Genomic DNA, 20,830 nt, shown 5'->3' with positions numbered 1-20,830 from the left:
CTCAGAGGCAGAGATATTACCCACTACAACTACCATACCCAGATTTTGGGTCATATTTTAAGTGTCAGCTTTCAGCTCAGTGTGGATTTATTATAATCAGGTTACCATTATTGACTACACAAAACACTTTGTTTTGTTAAACAAGTGCAAGATATTTGTCTTAACTGTAGCTTGTTGAGTGCATGTGCTGCGCCATCGAAATTAACTATGCACGTCTTTAATCGCTATTATCTGTAGTCTACAATATTAGGGAAAGACATCCTGCAGACACACTCTGCCCAATGAAGGATAGATATTTATTACTGAATACCAGAAACGGAGAAAGACCATACTTTCTGCCCCCAAAACACCGATCAGCATTACCCAACTCTCACGTGCGACTGCCCTCTTCCTAAAAGCATGAAATGATACCAGGCCCCTCATTATTGTCCAGCCTCTCTTCACCACTGACTATGTCTGTAATCTGTCCCTCCTCACCCTAACCACACAAGGCAAACCAAGCTCAGGTCTTTGTGAAAATCAAGGCCGGTGTGTGCCGGTCTTCTGGAGAGGGGGAGGGTATGTTAAAATTGAAGGGCAAGGGTGAGAAGGCAGTAATATCACACACTGGGCTGAGGGGTGGCAGATGTAGTTTATTTTGGATTAATGCGAGGTATTAGATTTTGTAAATCAAACAAGAGCAGGGCCAGTACAATTACAAGTAGTGTGTTTGGCAGTGTTGTAGTACAGAGACCTAGGCCGTCAGGTATAATTCTTTAAAATTTGCATCTCATGTCGATAGTGCGGTTAAGAAGATGTTTAACACACTTGTCATCAATGGTCAGACATTTGAGTATCAGAATTGGGACGTCATGTTCAGGTTTACAGGATATTGGTGAGACCTCTTCTGGAATACTGTGTTCAGTCTGGTCACCCTGCCGGCCCATTCCATAGGCACACCACCCTCTGGGTGAAAGCGCTGCCCCATAGGTCACTTTTAATTTTTTCCCCTCTCACCTTAAACATATGATCTCTAGTTTTGCACTCGCCTACCCTTAGAACATACCTTGACTATTCACTTTGATATTATTGACCTTGATATTATTAAGCTGGAGAGAGTTCAGAAGAGATTAACTTGGATCTTGCTGGGAATGGAGGGAGTGAGTGAGAAGGAGAGGCTGGGTAGGCTGGTATTTTTTTCACTGGAGAGTATGAAATTGAGGGGTTGACGTTACGGATGTTTATAAAATCATGAGGGGTACAGAAAGCTGAAAGGTCAATGTCTTTTCCCCAGTGTGGGGGGATTCAAGACTGAGGGATATTTTAAGGTTAGAGGAGAGCGGTTTACAAAAGTCATGAGAGGTAATTATTTTAGACAGAAGCTGGTCTGTGTATGGAATGAACTGCCAGAGGAAGTGGTGGAAGTGTGTGCAGTTACAACGTTTAAAAGACTTATAGATCAGTACATGAATAAAAAAAATCAATTTGGATGGTGCTGTGAGCACTTGCCTTCTCTCAATGCCTCTCTGAATGTATCCCTATTGGTTTTCACCCTCTGCCAATGCCTGTGCAGTGGCGTGTGGAGGTCAGAAGAGGGTGGCATTGCATCACTTTAAATACCACAGAGACTGCCAGACCTGCCCCACACAGAGACACACAGATACGCACACGGGAATGGTTAGGGCACGGCGTGAAGCTCATCTGGTAATTTAAACTATACATAAAGAAATGCTCAATTTGACTCTTAAACTATTAAAATATAAGTGACAGAGAACTCCCAAATTACACAGTTTAAAAAAAGCATCCCTCCTGGGAGGTGGTGGTGACGATGTGTTGTGAGCCCACCCTCCTGCTCACCGAGATTGTGGGGATTCTATTTGTACCAGCTCGACACAAAAGTGAGATGGCATCAGGGCCACGGCTTCTAAGATGTGCCTGGGGGAAAAGGAACTGACGGTGGGTTTAAAGTGACAATTGCACTTTACTGAACATGTCTGCTTACTCGGTTGGTGGGATGTGGATGTTTCAGAATCTCCACACGAGGTGTCCCGGTCCTCCTCGGCTCGTACCGGGACCTCCCCACATTGCAGGGGTGTGGGGAGCGGGGTGAGGGAACGGATATCGGGCACTCCATCACCCAGCTTGGCCCTTTCTGTCCTATTCCAGACTGTTTCTCCTGGATTGGCAGAAGGGGAGGGTGTGAGTGAGGGTAGGAGTGGGTGGTCCTGCTGATGGTGTTAGTGCAGGTGGGGAGGGGGCACATGGTATGGAATCAACAGTGTTGTATCCATGCAGTGTTATTTGCGTGGGGGGTGTAGTGGAGTGAAAAAGGGAGAGAGAGAGAGAGAAAGAGAGAAAGCGAGAGAGAGAGAGCGCGGGGAGGGGGAGGTGCTGCATGCAGCAGTGAGAATGATGGAGCATGAGCCTTGTTCGGGGGTCGGTGCTATAACAGATATGCAGTGAGTGTGAAGGACCAGAGAGAATACGCTGACCCTTATACTGAAAGAGCGGGGAAGGTTATTGATGCTTGTGTTATATTGCTGGACATTTCTTCAGACCGCAGATACTGCACTGAGCTGGTTGGTGAGCTCAGACCATGCTCGGGGCGTCTGGTGGTGTGGCCCTCTCTGGGAAGAGAATGGTCCCTCTCTGTACTAGCCCATGCACCAGGGCCTCCGTGTCCCTGTCGACAAACCATGGTGTAATTGCCACTTATGTACCATGCTCGGGGTAAACTGTGCAGGGCAGCTCCAAACTGAGAATGATCAACCGTGTACCCATCGGCCTTTTAAAGACGGCACCAGTCTGAGGGATCATGGAATATCGAGGGACATCTGGGCGATGGTGAGTACTTCCACCATGATGGATGAGAGAAAGGGGCTGGCATTGAATGTGAGGGACACCTTGGGGTGAGGTAGGTAGCTAATGAAGTGAGTCCAATAAGATAGCACCACGAAACTAGCTCAGCCTCGTGCAGACCATCCCTCTGTCACACTCAATGAATACTGGCTCATGTTGCAGGATGCTATTGAAATGTCTTAAATTCAGCATTCTGAAACCTGGGAACACATCCTTCCATGACACTGTCTCTCCGTCTCCCCCTCTCTGTCTATACCCCAAACTCCACCCATGCAATATTTAAACTGATTCTACCACCATCTCTTTCTAGCAGTAATGTTCAAACCATAGCACCCCCTTGGCATGGCACAATGGAGATATGGAGCTGTAATTGTATGGGAGCTGCACATCCTGTCACTTCCAGCATGGGCTGAAAGTTCCCCCACGCTGGGCAGCGATCTAACACAGCGTTACTGAGCAATGCACTGGGGTGGTGCATACAGTCCTACGTGCTGGGATGGTAACTGCTCCAGGTTTACAGATCAGTGTTCTGGGGTGGGGTACACAGTCCTACATGCTGGGAGGGTAACTGCTCCTGGGTTACAGCTCAATGCGCTGGGGTGGTGTACACAGCTCTACATGCTGGGATGGTAATTGCTCCAGGTTTACAGATCAATGCACTGGGGTGGTGTACACAGTCCTACATGCTGGGAGGGTAACTGCTCCAGGTTTACAGATCAATGTACTTGGGCAGTTACAGATTAATTCACGGGTCGCTGTGCTGATCAGACTATCTGGTCGATGTTTGGAGTAAATGCAATGGTGTGGTCTTTGCAGCTCCCCATGCTGGATGGATATTTGTTTCCGGTTCATACATTAGTGCACTTCTGTGGTCTGCACAGCTCCCGGTACTGCTTAGATGTCTTATCCGGGTTTATAGACCAATGCACTGCTGTGTTCTGCATAGCTCCACATGCTGGACAGATGTCTTATCCAGGCTTATAGAAAATGCACTGCTGTGTTCTGTATAGTTTCCCGTGCTGTACAGATATCTAGTCCGCGTTTATATACCAATGCACAGGTGTAGTTTGCACAGCTTCCTGTGTTGGACAAGTATCTAGTTAGGGTTTACAGATTAATGCGCCTCCGTGGTCTGCATAGCTCTCCGTGCTGGACAGATATCGAGTCCGTGGTTATAGATCAATGACCGGGTGTGGTCTACACTGCTTCCCATGCTGAATACTTGCTGGAAGAACACAGCAATCCAGTAAGCATCAGGCGGTGTAGAATTTGATGTTTTGTGTGTAACCCTTCTTCAGGACTCTTGCAGAATGGTTACACCCGAAACGTCGACTTCTCCACCTCCTAATGCTGCCTGGCTTGCTGTGTTCTCCCAGCTTCCTGCCTGTCTACTTTGGATTCCAGCATCTGCAGCTTTTCTGTCTCTGTCCCTTCTTTCCGTGGTGCACAGATGTCTTATCTGTGTTTGAAGGGAAGTGCTCTGACATGATCTGTGCAGTGATTCAATCTGGGCAGATTGCTGCATTGTATTCACCAGTGCAATGGATGAATCCGCACAGTGTTCCACTCTGGACAGATTGCTGAGTTGTCCTGAGCAGTTCCCTGGATTAGAGTGGTGCTGGAAAACACAGCAGGTCAGGCAGCATCCGAGGAGCAGGAAAATCGACATTACGGGCAGAAGTCCTTCATCAGGAATAGATGGATGTGCAGGTTAAACATTGATGGATGTGGAGGGCTCCTTTGGAGCCTTGGATGGAGGTGAAGGAGGAGGTGTGGGTGCAGGTTTTGCAATTTCTGCGGTGGCAGGGCAAGGTGCCAGGAAGGGAGGATGGGTTATTGGGAGGGCGTGGACCTGATCAGGTAGTCACAGAACGATCCGTCTTTGTGGAAAGTGAAAATGGGTGGGGAGGGAAATATATCTCTGGTGGTGGAGTCTGTTTGGCAGTTTCAGAAATGTCGTCGGATGATGTGGTTTATGTGAAGGTTGGTAGGGTGGAAGGTGAGCACCAAGGGGAGTTCTGTCCTTGCTACGGTTGTCGGGGTGGGGTCTCAAGGTTGAGGTAGACGATGATGCGTTGGAGGGCAGCTTTATCCACGTGGGAAGGGAAGTTGCGGTCTCTAAAAAAGGAGGTCATCTGGTGTGTTCTGTGGTGGAACTGGTCCTCCTGGGAGCAGATACGGCGGAGGCGGAGGAATTGGCATAATCAGATGGTATTTTTGAAGGGGGTAGGCTGGAAAGTAATGTAATTCAGGTAGATGTGGCAGTCGGTGGGTTTGTAAGAAACGTCGGTGTCAAGTCGGTCGTCATTAATGGAGATGGAGAGGTCCAGTAAGGGGAGGGAGGTGTCAGAGATGGTCCAGGTAAATTTAAGGTCGGCGTGGAAGGTATTGGTGAAGTTGATGAATTGCTCAACCTCCTCGCGGGAGCACGAGGTGGCGTCGATGCAGTCATCAATGTAGCAGAGGAAGAGGTAGGGAGTGGTGCCGGTTTAATGACGGAAGATCGACTGTTCTACGTAGCCAACAAAGACACAGGCATAGCTGGGGCCCATATGGGTGCCCATAGCTACCACTTTGGTCTGGAGGAAGTGGGAGGATTCGAAGGAGAAATTGTTAAGAGTGAGGACCAGTTCAGCCAAAGGAATGACAGTGTCGGTGGAAGGGTACTGTTAGGGACGTTGGGAGAGAAAGAAACGGAAGGCTTGGAGGCCTTGGTCATGGCGGATGGAGGTGAAGAGGGATTGGATATCGATGGTGAAATGAGAGTTGTGGGCTGGGGAAACCGAGGTCTTGGAGGAGGTGGAGGGCAAAGGTGGTATCGCGAAGGTATGTGGGGAGTTCTGGATTAGGCGGACAGGACAGTGCCAAGTTAGGTGGAGGTGAGAGAGTGGGGCAGAAGCATGCTGAGGCAATGGGTACGGCCAGAGTGGTCAGGTTGTGGATCTTGGGAAGGAGGTACAATCGGGTAGTGCGGGGTTCCCGGACCATGAGACTCTGGTTTCCACCATCTGCAGTCCTTGTTTTTACCTGAGCTATACATGAGCCTGGTCTGCACAGTATGAAACGGCGAACAGATATCTCCTCTGGGTTAATGGTGTCTGGGCTGGTTCTGTGAGGTGGAGTGAGAATGTGGTATATCTAACCATTTCAGCTGATCTGACAATGCCTTTAGTTCACATTCCTGTGATTGAACCCTCTGTCTCTCATCCCATTTACAATCCAGTGTATCCAGGCATCCAGTGTATCCATCATGGTGGTGGGGTGGATCGGGGGGAAAGGTGATGCACAAATCAATGAGTTCCCCGGAATGTTCTGTCCCTGACATTCTTTAACTGACATTCCCGGGAACGTTCTATCCCTGACATTGTTTGTGAACGGCCAGACGTCAGTGAATTGAACAAACGATAAGATCCCGAGGAAAGAGATCCCGTTCCAGGGAGAAGGAGACACTCTTCCGAAAGCCCCTCAGGCTGTTAACGGGGTGAAAGCGTTTTCCCTGCATTTAAATTTCTTCCCGACACAGGATCGACCACAATTTAGACCAAAATACAGGAATTCCCAAACTCCGTTTGTCTTCAGGAAACTGGGAGAGAATCCTTCAGGACAGCAACGTTTCCAACCTCCGTATTAGGAAATGGGAAGGAGTGACCTGTGTCTGCTCTCGAGTGATCGAGTGTGTGGGAATGTTCTAGAAACCATCTGTCCTTATGGGTGAGTCACTGTGTGTTTAGGGAGGGAGGGTTTCTTGTGGTTTATGTCACATTTTTGTTAGCAATTCAGACTTCTACATTTGTTATTCCAGCTCCAATTATTTTAATAAATCTCTGAAAACAGGGACACATTTGACAATCTCACTGGGTCCCCGATCAAACGGGTCCCTTTGCCTCCAGGCTGATGGATAATGGGTTTGTTTTCCTTCCTCACAGTTAACGTAGTGACCATCTACGTCCTGCTTTATAAAGATTGTGGATTGTCTCCATGTGTCAGACGTTACCTGGGGGCCATGGCAGCGGCGGATCTCCTGGTCATTATCCTCGACCTGATCCTGAGACACATTCCCATGACTTATCCGGAACAGTTTTCTTTCATGAGGTATTCCGTCCCCGTGTGTAATATCCACGCCGTCCTGATTTATGCAGCCACTGACTGCTCTGTCTGGTTCACCGTCACTTTCACCTTTGATCGGTTTGTGGCCATTTGTTGCCAGAAGCTGAAAAGTAAATATTGCAGTGAGAAAACGGCGGCTGTGGTTCTGGGAGCAGTGACTGTGCTGAGCTGTTTAAAGAACATTTTCTGGTATTTTATGTTCACGGCTTGGTATTGGCTGGAGAACCTCCCCTGGTTTTGTGATGCAAGAGGCGGTGTTCAATCCTCCATTGTCTGGACCACAATCGAGTTTCTCCACCACATTCTAACCCCGTGTGTCCCATTTCTCCTGATTCTGCTGCTCAATGTTCTCACCGTCAGACACATTTTAGTGACCAGCAGATCCCGCCGGAGACTCCGCGCGCAAACCAATGGGGACGCTCAGTCTGACACTGAAATGAGAAACCGAAAAAAATCCATCGTTTTACTGTTTGTGATCTCGGCCAATTTCATTCTGTTATGGTCAACGTTCATGGTGTATTCTATATGGTACCGGATGTTGTGGATTGTGGATACCCCTGTGTATCTCTATCCCTGTGTGCGGGATTTGGGCTACATGCTGCAGCTCCTCAGTTGCTGTACAAACACCGCGATTTATGCCGTGACCCAGACTAAGTTCAGGCAGCAGCTGAAGAATGTGCTGAAATATCCCTTCACCCAAATCCATCCATCCAACAAATTTCCTCATTAATCAGTCCATCCGTGATTTTCTCATTTCAGTTCAGTGTTTCAGCGATGGAGCAGCCTGTCGCTATGGTAACAGACTGAGGGTCGCGCTGGTTTGTCCATCCTTATCCCACAGGAGGGTTACAGGGAAACATTTCATTGTTTCTCAAAACGCAGGGGCCAGTGAGAAATGGCAACATTCCACTGACTGTGTCCATCACTTCCATTTGTAAACAATAAAAATGTTCATTGAAGCGTGCCGAGCAGCAGAGTGACCGACACTGTTGTGTGTCATTGTTTTGGAGATGAGCTGGAGAGAGACAGACTCAGCCCCAAGTCCTGGTCCTCAGGGAAGGGGAGGGGACCGGTCCCTGAGCTCAGTTCTGTCCCGTCCACTGCAGCATGGCCTCCCCATTTCCTCTCCCCTACTCTTTCTCATCACTTCTCTCCCCCTCTCTCTTTCTGCACACTCGCTCTTTGTCACCACCTCTCCCTTTCACTCCCTCTCTCTCTCACACACCCAACCTCCGTTTCTCCACCTGCCTCCACTCTTCCCTCTCCCACTCACCCTCACTCTGCCGTATCTGTCTCCATCCCTCAATTCCGTCTCTACCCCATTTCGCCCCCTCCTACCTCCGACATCTCTCTATTCTCTCACCCCCTCCACATGCAGTCGCACCAGACCCCCCCCCCCCGCCCCACCCCAGTCTCTGGGTCTGAGGGAGAGGGAAGGATCAGGGAGACAGAGTGTCAGAGTGAGAGGGAGGGAGGTAGAGGAGGGAGAGTGATTCGGGCAAAGAGAAACAGAAGTAGGTGGGGAGAGAGAGAGATACCGAGGGAGAGGGCACGAGAGTGAGAGAAGTAGCCGGGAGAGAAAGAGGGGAACAAGGGAGAGATAGGGTAAGGGAGGGAGAGAGATAATGAGAGACAGATATGAGAGAGATGCAAGGGAGGAGGCGAGAGAGAAAGGCGGCAATTCTTAGAGAGAGAGAGGGACAAGGAGAGAGAAAGGGGACGAGAGAGATGGGGAGGCGAGAGAGAGAAGAGGAGAGAGGAAAGAGAGAGAGAGAATGACGTCATTGAAATCCTATAATTGGAGAGAAACTGCTTTTCTTCTGGTCGGTTATGAATTCTAATTACAATTGTAAATGATCATATTTTGAGTGAAGAAATGTCACCTGACCGCAGACCTAAGTGACAGAGATATTACCTGGAGACTGTGAGCCCAGTTCTACACACTCTGGCGGGGGGGTGGGGGGGGGGGGTGGTTGGGGGGAGGGGTGGGGGGGCGGGTTGGGGGGGGAGGTGGAGAAAGCTACAAAACAGGTATACTCTCAAACTGTCACCGAATTTCAGACTTTTCCAAGTGTAGGAATAGAAGTTGAGGGATATTGACAGAGAGTGGAAGAATGTAGAAGAGAGTGAGATGGTACAGAGAGACAAAGGGAGACAAATATATAAGCATACGAAGGTAGACACTGAAAACAGAAGCTCTCCATTCAACGTTGTTGCTCATGGACAGAAAGGAGAAGATAAAGGTAATGAGTAAGGCCAGACTTTCACTAACGCAGGAGAACAGCAACAGCATTACAGCCGATATGACATTTTTCATTTTACAGATGACGTATGTCAGCTAATGAGAGATTCTGATATGTATACTGATTCGTGAAGTGAAACTGGCAATTAGCCTGGAAGTAAAACAATAAAATGCACAAGTAACCTGATTCTGTCGATAGGAAAAAATAAATCTTTTTGTCTCCACGGATGCTTTCAGGCCGGCTGAATTTGTCTGTCAATTCCTGTTGTTGATTCAGATTTCCAGGATTCACACTTATTTGTTTTACGTCAGTCTGAATCGTGTTTGTGACAAAACTCCATCAATTGCCAGCACCATACAACATTCCCTGCTTTGGGAAGGCTGTCAACAAGATAACCGGTCAGAGGAAATCTCCCATTGCCACAGCAGTAAGAGTACTGAATCCTTACCACGAGACTTCCAGGGAAATTGAAATATGGTGCTGTATGTTTCCTTAATGAATCCCCTTTTATTTTTTCATTTGTGATCATTTTAGCTGCACATCAATTTCCTTCTTTCTTCCATTTCTTTCAGCGTGGAAAAGGCCTTTCCGCCTATCTGCAGTGCAAGAGACTGGATATTCATCTACTCTAGTCCCAGTTTCCATGATGAGGCACTTAACCTTACATGTTCTGATGTTTCCAGCGTAAATTTCAATGAGATACTCCCTGTGCTTTAAATGATACAATCATAGGACTGAACTTTGACGTGGTCACACTGTATGGTAATCGCCCTGAGGAAATCATCCTCATTTTCATCCACACAGGTGGACAGACAGACAAATCCCGCGAGAGCAGGAGAGATGTCAGGATGAGACCAGTTTAACGTGCTTCATATCTGCCAGTTTCTCTGACCACCACACCGCAGCATGTCAAAGATTTCTGCAGCACAGAAAATGCACTTCAGCTGAACAAGTTTGCACCATTCGAACACAAGTCCCTGACTGTTCTCGTCTCATTTTCCAACAGTTGCCTCACAGCTTCAAACGCAGTTGGTGGTAGAAGTGTACATATCAATGCGTCTCAAATTTCTCTAGAAATTGCTGCTTGCTGCACCCTGACAGGCAGTGGGTTGCAGATTCCCACCATGCCCAATTTGCCTGTTTTTGTTGTTAAGCTGACTATTCCAGTCGAAGTCCGGGAGCAATTTCCCTTCGCAATTATTGGCATTTCTCCATCAACATCAGTAGGATTCGAGACTGCATAGTTTAAGCCATATGTATTTCAATTCCATTGCCTTAACCACTCCTCCAGGACGACAGGACGACACTGTGCAATTCACTTTCCAGGTCTCTTTCCTAGTGGAGATTACGAAGAGTAAATCATTATTGGGTTTGTTTGAATCCAATCATTTCACAGCTTCCAAACGTGTAAAATTTCGGTGCGTGGTGAGGCTGGCTGCATCATCCTGATGGATGGAATGGGCATTCAGTTAAAATAAAAACAGAACTTGCAAGAGAACCTCAGCAGGTCTAGCAGCATTTCTGGAGAGACATTAAGAGGCAATGTTTCAGAACGTCATCAGCGCTGTGTTTTCTCCCACAGGTCCTCCCAAATTGGCTTGTTTCTGCAGCAGTTTCTTTTTGGTTTCAGATTCCCACAAGTTACAGTTCTTGACATTAATCTTGACAGAAATGCTGAAATGTCATTGTGGTTAGTCACACGATAGTGTTTCCATTTGGAGAATACCTGTTGACCTCATTAGAAATTGAAACAGTGCAGCAAAGCAAACAGATGCATTAAGGGCAGCAATCGCTGTCGCCCGCGGGGCTCTTGAATCAGCTATCTTTCATTCAGCAGACTAATGCGCTGACATGTGCAATCGAGCACATCACACGATCCTCCAAAGTAGGCGGTTACTGAATCTCAACTTCAGTCTGCCCTTCCCAGAATGACAACTGTCCTCTATCAGATGCATTTTTCCAAAATAAAGCCTGGGGCGCCCAATATGGAGACCTAGGAACAGTCTGATCCCACTCACTGCAGGCGTACCCATGTCACTGGGAAGCCTCTCACCCACAATCGGGACAGTCTGGGTTCCAGCCTCTCAGTGTTTGTCTGGCCCGAGCTTTTTCAATGTCCTGGAGTCCTCATATACAAAAACGAGAAATCTTTCAATGTCTCAGATCAGTTCGTGTCCAGAGAACATCAGAGTTAATGTCCCGTCCCCTTAAAGAGGGGGAAGCTGTCCTGACAGTTTCTGCTCAGTCCGACAGTTCACCCTTGCTCATTGCCCTCCGATTCCACTTCCCAAAAAGTTCCTGAAGATCTACAAAGCTGGAGACTGGTTTCCATATTTTGCCTCCTTAACATCGTTTCGCTCTCAAATGTCAATATTTCCCCAAAATCTCTTCACTATCCTCTGTCTTTCACCATGTCCGGGGATGAGAATTCCCTTTATGAGGAGAGAGTCCAGAGGCTGGTAAGTTTCACTTTGGAGCGAAGAAGATGAACCAGCGATTTCCTGCGGCAGTTTATAATGATGTGGGAGGCAGCGGTGGCGATGGGCCCTTTGACGAACAGGAAGAAATCTTGCCACCGTCCAGGGTCAGGACATGGAGGACTGTGATTAACGGAATCGAATGTAAAGTTGCACTTTTGCACAGTACATTCAGAGTATACTGCAAAAACTCAATGAATCCAGCAGTATCCGTGGGAAGAGAAACGGTCAAGGTTTTGATCGTGGCACAGTTCTGATTAAGAACTCGAGGTTACAAAATCAAATCGAACAACTGGCATGGTTTGTTGAGATTGTTCTTTTTTCAAGTTTGAGCGCGAAATCGTCCTTTCGGAATCATTGAAAACGTCGTCGGCAGAATTCGAAACTGCGTGGGGAAGTCCCAATGGATATCTAACCCATCACCTTTCCCACTCGGACCCGACTACACATTTAACTCCTGTGCTTAATACATCTCATGAAATGAATTTTTCCAACCTGAAACACCAGTATTTGGCTTGCCCTGTCCGCGGCCTGACCCCAGTATTCGCTGTCCCCCTCTCTTGGTTCAGAACGGAGTAGGATGCTGGGAGATCTAGTTGAATTACACGCGTTGATGAGAGATAATTGTGGCTCAGCAGTTAGCACTGCTGCCTCGCACCACCATGGTCCCAGGTTTGCTTCCAACGTCGGGCCACTGTCTGTGTGCTGTTTGCACATTCTCCCCCTGTCTGCGTGGGTTTCCTTCCACAGTCCAAACATGTGTTCGTCAGGTGAATTTGCCGTGGTAAATTGCCCATAGTGTTTGGTACATTACTCACAGGGAAAGGAGTCTGGGTGTGTTAATCTTCAGAGGGTCAGTGTGGACTGGTAGGGCCAAAGGGCCAGACTGGAGGGAATGTAATCCATTAAAGTGGATGGGAAGGATCCATTTTCATGTGCAGAGAGATTAAAAAAACATAGCAATGGATCAAAAAAATAAAAAACGTTGTTGTATTGGTCCAATGCTTTCATCGCCAGCTGAGTTACTGAGGGTTACCTCAGATTACAACAGGATCTGTACCAGATGGGTCAATTGGCTGAGAAGTAGCAGCAGGAATTTAATTGAGATAAATGCGAGGTGCTGTATTTTGGGAAAGCAAATCTTAGCAGGACTTATGCCATTAATGGTAAGATCCTAGGGAGTGTTGCTGAACAAAGAGACCTTCGAATGCAGGTTCGTAGCTCCTTGAAAGTGGAGTCGCAGGTAGGTAGAATAGTGAACAAGGCGTCTGATATGCTTTCCTTTATTGGTCAGAGTCCTGAGTTCAGGAGTTGGGAGGTCGTGTTGCGGCTGTAAAGGACATTGTTTAAGCCAATGTTGGAATATTGCGTGCAATTTTGTTCACCTTCCTATCGGACAGATGTTGTGAAGTTTGAAAGTGCTCAGAATAGATTTACAAGGATGTTACCAGGGTTGGAGAATCTGAGCTGCAGGGAGAGGCTGATCAGGCTGGGGCTATTTTCCCTGCTGCGTCGGAGGCTGAGGGGTGACCTTCTCGAGGTTTACAAAATTATGAGGGGCATGGATCGGATTAATCGACAAAGTCTTTTTCCTGGGGTCGGGGAGTCCATAACTAGAGGGTTTAGGGTTAGAGGTGAAAGATATAGAAGAGACCTATGGAGCAATGTTTTCACGCAGAGGATAGTACGTGTATAGAATAAGCTGCCAGAGAATATGGTGGATGCCGGTATAATAGCAACATTTAAGAGGCATTTTGATGGGCAAATGAATGGAAAGCGTTTGTAGGGATGTGGGCCGGGTGCTGGCAGGTGTGACTAGATTGGGTTGGGATATCTGGTCGGCATGGACGGGTTGGACTGAAGTGTCTGTTTCCATGATGTATATCTCTATAACTCTATGATTCTATGTGATCTTGAAGAAGATTCGCTTTTGGCAAATCTAATGTGCAATTCATGTCTGTTTGTGTCATCTGAGGTCAAGATATGAAAATGTGCCAAATACTCACAGCTGGTTCTGCATAGTGAAGACCGATCTTCCGCTGTTTATTCTGCTCTGATTTACACCTGGGAAGATGTGGGACCAGTGGGCCTTATCACAGCAGATGGGGTCAAACATGTAAGACTGACGTGAGGAAAATATTCTCTCTTTCGGAGGATAGCAAGTCTGTGGAAATGCATCCAAAAGAGGTCTGTCAAGAATGAGTACATTCAAGGCTGAGGTAGACAGTTACTCAGTCAGCCCGCAATCAAGGGCCACGGAGATAAGGCTGAAAAGTGGAGTTGAGGATTATACAAATAAGCCGAGATATCATTGGAAGCTGTCGCTGACTTGATGGACTAAATTGCTTCTATCTGCTCTAATGTCTTTGCTGTCATTTGGAAAATGCTAGACGCCATTTAAAATGAGTAAAAACACACCGTTAGGAAGACATGTTTGCACTCAAACTGAGTCAACATTATTTATTGAAAGGAAAATCACACTTGCCAATTTGCCGGATTTCTTTGCTACCATGACCAGCGGAGCTGATCAAGGGAGCTGTTCGGTATAGTCCTTTCGAATTTCTGTCAAATAATCAATTAGGAGCGATATAATAGATCATTGCACATTGAGAGAGCTCACGGTGTTGGGTAATAAATCAGCATTAACTGTCCACTGTCTACTCACAAGAAGTCACCGAATCGGGATTATTGAACAGTTTTCAAGTTGAAAACATATAATTAGTGAAATCCAAAATGGTCAGTCATCGGGCTTCAATGATTTATCTGTCTTAATGACTTGAAGGAAGTGGCAGAGTGAAATGTGTCCCGTTCTGCTATCGATAGACAACCAGTGAGCGGGCTTATTTTGATGAGGACGTGCAAAACTGCAAAAAGATAATGATAGTATGAGTGAATGGAGAAATCTTGCAGTTTCATGTGAGTGTGAGGTCATGCACTTTGTTAGGAATAATCAAAAGACAGACTAATATTAATATGGAAAGAAACCCAATAAAAGTGTGGTTCAGATGGTTTCCAAGAAAAGACGGAAACTAAGTCGCCTGTAAAGTAATCGATGACCAAGATATGGCTCGTCTTGGTCTATGGGCGATACATATTTTATTGATTATTGTTCTCCAAACATTCTTTACAATAGAACCGGGAGTGGGAGAGGGGAAATTAAGATCACCCATGATTACTGCCATTTTAGCACTCACACACACTACTTTTTCTTGAACGTCTTATTTCTCACTCTGGTTACTGCTTGTCAACTACACCTGCTGCTGACTTCTTTTGTCACTGTTCCTTATCTCGACACAAAACACATTTTACATCCTTATTTCCTGAATCAAAGCTCTAATCATTGCATAAATATCACTAAAATCTCGGCATTTCGCAAGCCTCTGAATGTCATCTTCCAATATTAATTGATTCTTTACTGTGTTGTAATTGCACATGATAAGAGAAAGACAAAAAAGACATTGGTGGACCTGGGCTTCACACGCGCGTTATTGAAGTTAAAACGCAGATTATTGCCCACAATACGATCATAGAAGCACTCACTTAATCTTCTGGAAGCACAGAATAAGTACAGTGTTGTAGGGCATGTCAAGAGTAGCACCAGAAACACAACAGAAATACTGCTCTGGGCTACTATTTTGTATGTATTTCTCAATGAGCAATAGACTTTTACATGTGTTCCATCAGGAGGTACTTCACACAAGGAAGTAACCAGTGCTGCAGACGGTCATATAATCCCAGTTCCAACTCCCGGGATCAGAGATACTCAGTGTCCTGCATATCGATATGAGGAACAGCTGTCCGTGGCATTTACGGGCTAGATGAACTTTATGAATGCGGCTCGCACGTTGTCAGCCTCTTTCTCCTATATATTGTTTCGTGCAGTCCCTTGGTGGAATCTCGTCAAATACTTTGTCCTGCACTTGATGGGTCTTAGGTCTTGTGTTCTCAAACCCCAACAATCGGAAGCAGAAACTATTGATTGAAACTAATTCAATTCATAACACTCACAGGACCGCAGCGTTTCACATGAGCTTCAGCAGCGCTGAGAATGTCATCGAGAAAAGGAAGGAAAAGGCTGGAAACCTTCTTCACAGCTCAGCTGAAAATTCCAACAACAACTCCGAGGACCGGAGCTTCACATCTTTCTGCTCCAAAACTCTATGGTTTTCTGCCGCAGAGAATTGCACCCTCAACTCCCGCGTGCAAGGTGAGGATACCAAGCCCTACACTATCAAGGATGGTAGTTAGAGCGAGGGCAACACCGGTCACTATCATATGGACAGCCACAAACAAACTCTTTGCATATGGAAGTCCATTCCTTCACTCTCTCTTCATGTTACCATCATCCCAGAGATTATTCTGATAAAACAGCTTTGCACCGCCTCTGTGACAAGGAGACCATTGATTTATAAAGGTCAGAAAGTCTGTCCATAATAGCCGAAATACTGCCTCAACAACACTCCACAACTCCTACACATGATTCATTTTGTAATGAAGGCTGACATTTCATTTCCTGTCCTGGTTAATGGATGCCCTGCATGAATTCTGTTCGTGACGTGTGACCAAGGACATTCCGGTCCTGTTTGATAAAAGCACTTCCCAACCTCTCACCTTCTAATAAATACAACATGAAAAGGAATGTATAAGTTAACAAAAAAGAACAAAGGAAATTTACAGCCCAGGAACAGGCCCTTCGCCCTCCAAACTTGAACCGATCCAAATGTACTGTCTAAACCTGTCGGTTAATTCCCAAGCATCTGTATGCCTCTGCTCTCCATCTACTACATCTGTCCACACGCATCTTAAATGAATCTACCGTGCCTGCCTCTACCACCTCTGCTGGCAACGCCTTCCAAACGGCCACCACCCTCTGTGTGAAGTACTTGCCGCGTGTATCCCCTTAATCTTTCCACCTCTCACCTTGAAAGCGTGACCTCTCGTTATTGAATCCTTCACCCTGGGAAAAAGCTTGTCTCTATCCACCCTGTCTATACCCTTCACGATTTTGTAAACCTCAATCAGGTCCCCCCTCAATCTCCTTTTTATTAATGAAAATAGACCTAACCTACTCAACCTTTCTTCATAGCTAACACCTTCCATCCTCGTAAACCTTCTTTGCACCCTTCAAAAGGCGTCCATATCCTTTTGATAATGTGGCGACCAGAACTGTATACAGATTTCTAAGTGCGGCTGAACCAATGTCTTGTACAATGTTAACATGACTTGCCAGCTCGTATACTCAATACGCCATTCAATGAAGGCAAGCAAACCATATGCCTTCTTGACTACTCTATCCACCTGTGCAGCAACCTTCAGGGTACAATGGACCTGCACTCCCAGATCTCTCTGCCCAACAACTTCTCTCAGGGCTCTTCCGTTCATTGTATAATTCGCTCTAGAATTAGTCTTGCCTACATGCATTACCTCACATTTGTCTGGATTGAAAACCATCTGCCACTTTCCGCCCAAATCTCCAGTTCCTCTATATCCTCCTGCATTCTCTGACAGTCCCTTATGCTTACTGCTACTCCAACAATCTTCGTGTCATCTGCAATCTTGCTGATCATACCAACAGTGTCCTCTTCCAGATCATTTATTTCTTCACAAACAACAGTTGCCCCAACACTGACCCCTGTGGATCACCACTGATCACTTTTCACCATTTCGAGAAACGCCCTTCAAATACTCCTCTCTGTCTCCTGTTTCTCAACCAGTTCTTTATCCACCTAGCTAGAATACCCTGCACACCATATGACTTCAATTTCTCCATTAGTCTACCATGGGGAATCTTATCAAACGCCTTACTAAAGTCCATGTATATGACATGTACAGCCCTTCTTTCATCTCTCAAATTGCTCACTTCCTCAAAGAGCTCAATTAAGTTGGTAAGGCACGATCTCCGCTGCACAAAACCAATTTGCCTATCACTGTAAACCCATTCATTTCTAAATATAAGTAGATCCTATCCCTCAGTACCTTCTCCAGCAACTTTCCCACCACTGACGTCATGCACACTCGTCTTTGGTTACCCAGAATATTCCTACTTCCCTTCTTGTACAGGGGGTCAACATAAGCTACCCTCCAATCCTCCGGCACCTCTCCTGCATTTAAAGATTCCATAAAGATATCTGTGTGGGCCCCAGCTATTTCCCCTCTCGCCTCCCTCAGCAACTTGGGATAGATCCTATCCGGTCCTGGGGATTTGTCCACTTTAATAACCTCTAGCCTACCCAACACATTTTCGTTACTTATGTCAGCATGATCAAGACTAATCAAACTTCTATCTCTAATCTCAACATTCATCATGTTCCTCTCCTCAGTGAACACTGATGCAAAGTAATCATTCAGAATCTCACCCATTCTCTCAGGTTCGACACACAGCCTTCCTTCGTTATCCTTTAGTGGACCAATCCTTTCTCTAGTTACCCTCTTGCTTCTTGTATAAAAATAAAATGCTTAGTGATTCTCCTTAATTCTGCTCGCTAAAGTTATTTCATAACCCGTTTAAGCTCGCTAGATTCCTCGTTTAAGACTTGTCCTACTTTTCCAATATTCTTCCAGGGCTCGTTCTGTTCTTAGCTGCCCAGACCTTATGTATGCTTCACTTTTCCTCTTGGCTAGTCGTAGAATTTCTCCTGTCATCCACAGTTCACGAATGTTGCACTTCCTATTCTTTGCCTTCAACATGCCTATCCTGCACTATCCTTAAGCTACCTTTCAAAGCATCCCACGTCTCAAATGTGGACTTCCCTTCAAATAGCTGTGTCCATTCCACATTTCCGAGCTTCTGCCGAATTTTGATATAATTGGTCTTGGCTCAGTTTAGTACTCTTCCCTTAGGACCACTCTCTTCTGTATCCATGAGTATTCTAAAACTTACAGAATTGTGGTCACCGTTCGCAAAGAAATCCCCCACCGCAACTTCTACCACCTGCCCTGGCTTGTTCCCCAGTACCAGGTCCAATATGACCCTTCCCTCGTCGGACTATTGACATACTGCAGTAGAAAACTCTCCTGGACATTTCTTACAAATTCCACCCCATCCAGACCTCTGACGCTAAGTATATCCCAGTCAATGTTGGGAAAATTAAAATCTCTCATCACCACTACCCTGTTGCCTTTACATATTTCTAAAATCTGTTTACCTATTTGTTCTTCTACCACATGCTCACTGTTGGGAGGCCTGTAATACAGCCCCAACAGTGTAACTGCACTCTTCTAATTTCTCTGCTCCACCCATAAGGCCTCACTAACCAAGACCTCCACAGTGTGCTCCTTTCGCACAGCCGTGATATCATCCTTGACCAGCAATGCAACTCCACCCCTTCATTTTACTTCCCTCCCTGTCCTGTCTGAAGCGTCTATATCCAGGAATGTTTAATTGCCAATCTTCATGCCATTACTTCAACCAAGCCTCTGTGATTGCAATGACATGATACTCCCAGGCACCAATCCAAGCCCTAAGTTCATCTGCCTTTCACACTATACTCCTTGAATTAAAGCAGACGCATTTTAGGCTCCCAGTTTTTTTGTGCTCATCTACTCTCTGTCTACTCTTCCCTTTATGAATGCAATCTTCATAATTCTTACAGTCTCCGGTTTCCACATCACTGCCTACTTGTTTTCTCTTCTGGTTCCCAGTCTCCTGCCACATTAGTTTAAATATTCCCAAATGCATTAGCAAAAAACCCACTAAGGACATTGGTTCCAGTCTGGTTCAGATGTAGACCGTCCATTTTGTAATAGTCCCACCTGCCCCAGAACCGGTCCCAATGTCCAACAAATTGAGCCCCTCCCTTCTCCACCATCTCTCAAGCCATGTGTTCAACCTGTCTTTTTTTTTAAATTTCTACGCTGGCTAGCACGTGGCACTGGTAGTAATCCCGAGATCACTACCTTTGAGGTCCTCCTCTTTAACTTCTCTCCTAGCTCCCTGAATTCTTCTTTGAGTTCCTCATCTCATTTTCTACTTGTATCGTTGGTGTCCATAAGCACCAAGACAACTGGCTGTTCACCCTCCCCTTTTAGAACGCTCTGCAGCTGATCGGTGGCATACCTGACCTGAGCACCTGTGAGGCAACATACCATCCAGAAGTCCCATTCCAGCACAGAACCGCTTATCTACTCCCTTCACAAGAGAATTCCCTGTGACAATGGTCCTACGAGTCGTTTTACCGCCCTTCTGAACAGCAGTGCCTGCCACGATGCCATGAACCATGCAACTGCTGCCCTCCCCTGGTAAGTAATCTCCACCAACAGTATGCAAAACGGTATACCTGTTTTGGAGGGAGATGACGGCAGGGGACACCTGCACTGTCTTCTTACTCTTTTTCTGTCTTTTGGTTACCCATTTACTGTCTCCCTCAGCAATTATAAACTGTGTTGTGACCAGCTCACTAAACGTGCTATCCACGGCATCCTCAGCATTACAAATGCTCCACGTTGAGTCCATCCGCAGCTCCAAAGTCATCATGCGGTCAAATAAGAGTTGCAGCTAGATACACTTCTTGCAAGTGTAAGAGTCTGGAGCGTCAGCCACGTTCCTAAGCTCCCACATCAAGCAAGAGGCACAGGCCACGGGTCTGAGACAAACATTGTTGTTTTGCTAAAAGGTTGACATAATACAGTGGAAGTTTATAGTATCCATTTGCCTAACAGACATCCTTATCCATGGTGTGTCTGTATATGTGTGTGTGTGTGTGTTTGTGTGTGTGTGCTTGTGTGTGTGAGAGAGAGTGACAGAGAGAGAGGGGTGCTGACAAGAATCCTATTGTTATTTTGGTATACTCTAATTATATTCAGGGGTTCAGCCTTTTTTACATGAATGTTCATTACTTCGGTGTTTGTTTGGAACTGAGAATTAACCGGAGTTCAGAATGGTTAGGATCATATAAGTTGAGCAGCTATTTAAAACAAATCTGTATCTGCTCAAATCTTCCAATTATTGACTCACAGTCCATGACTCACGAAGGAATTAATATAAAGCTGACATGACAAAGAAAGGCTAAAAAATAACTTCAGAAGACATTGGGGCGCTATAGAGAAATATAGGTTCAGTGAGTAGTCAAAGGCCTGACAAATAGAGCATTACGTGGATAAAAGTGAAGTTGTCCATTTTGACTGGAAGAAAAGCATTCTGTTTTGATAGAGGGAGATTCCATAGTT

The sequence above is a fragment of the Chiloscyllium plagiosum genome, unplaced genomic scaffold (assembly GCF_037043375.1).
Source record: "Chiloscyllium plagiosum isolate Xiang-an unplaced genomic scaffold, Cpla_swu_hap1 HiC_scaffold_42, whole genome shotgun sequence".
Classification (NCBI taxonomy): domain Eukaryota; kingdom Metazoa; phylum Chordata; class Chondrichthyes; order Orectolobiformes; family Hemiscylliidae; genus Chiloscyllium; species Chiloscyllium plagiosum.
The sequence above is the reverse complement of the archived record's forward strand: the minus strand, read 5'-3'. Positions refer to the sequence as shown.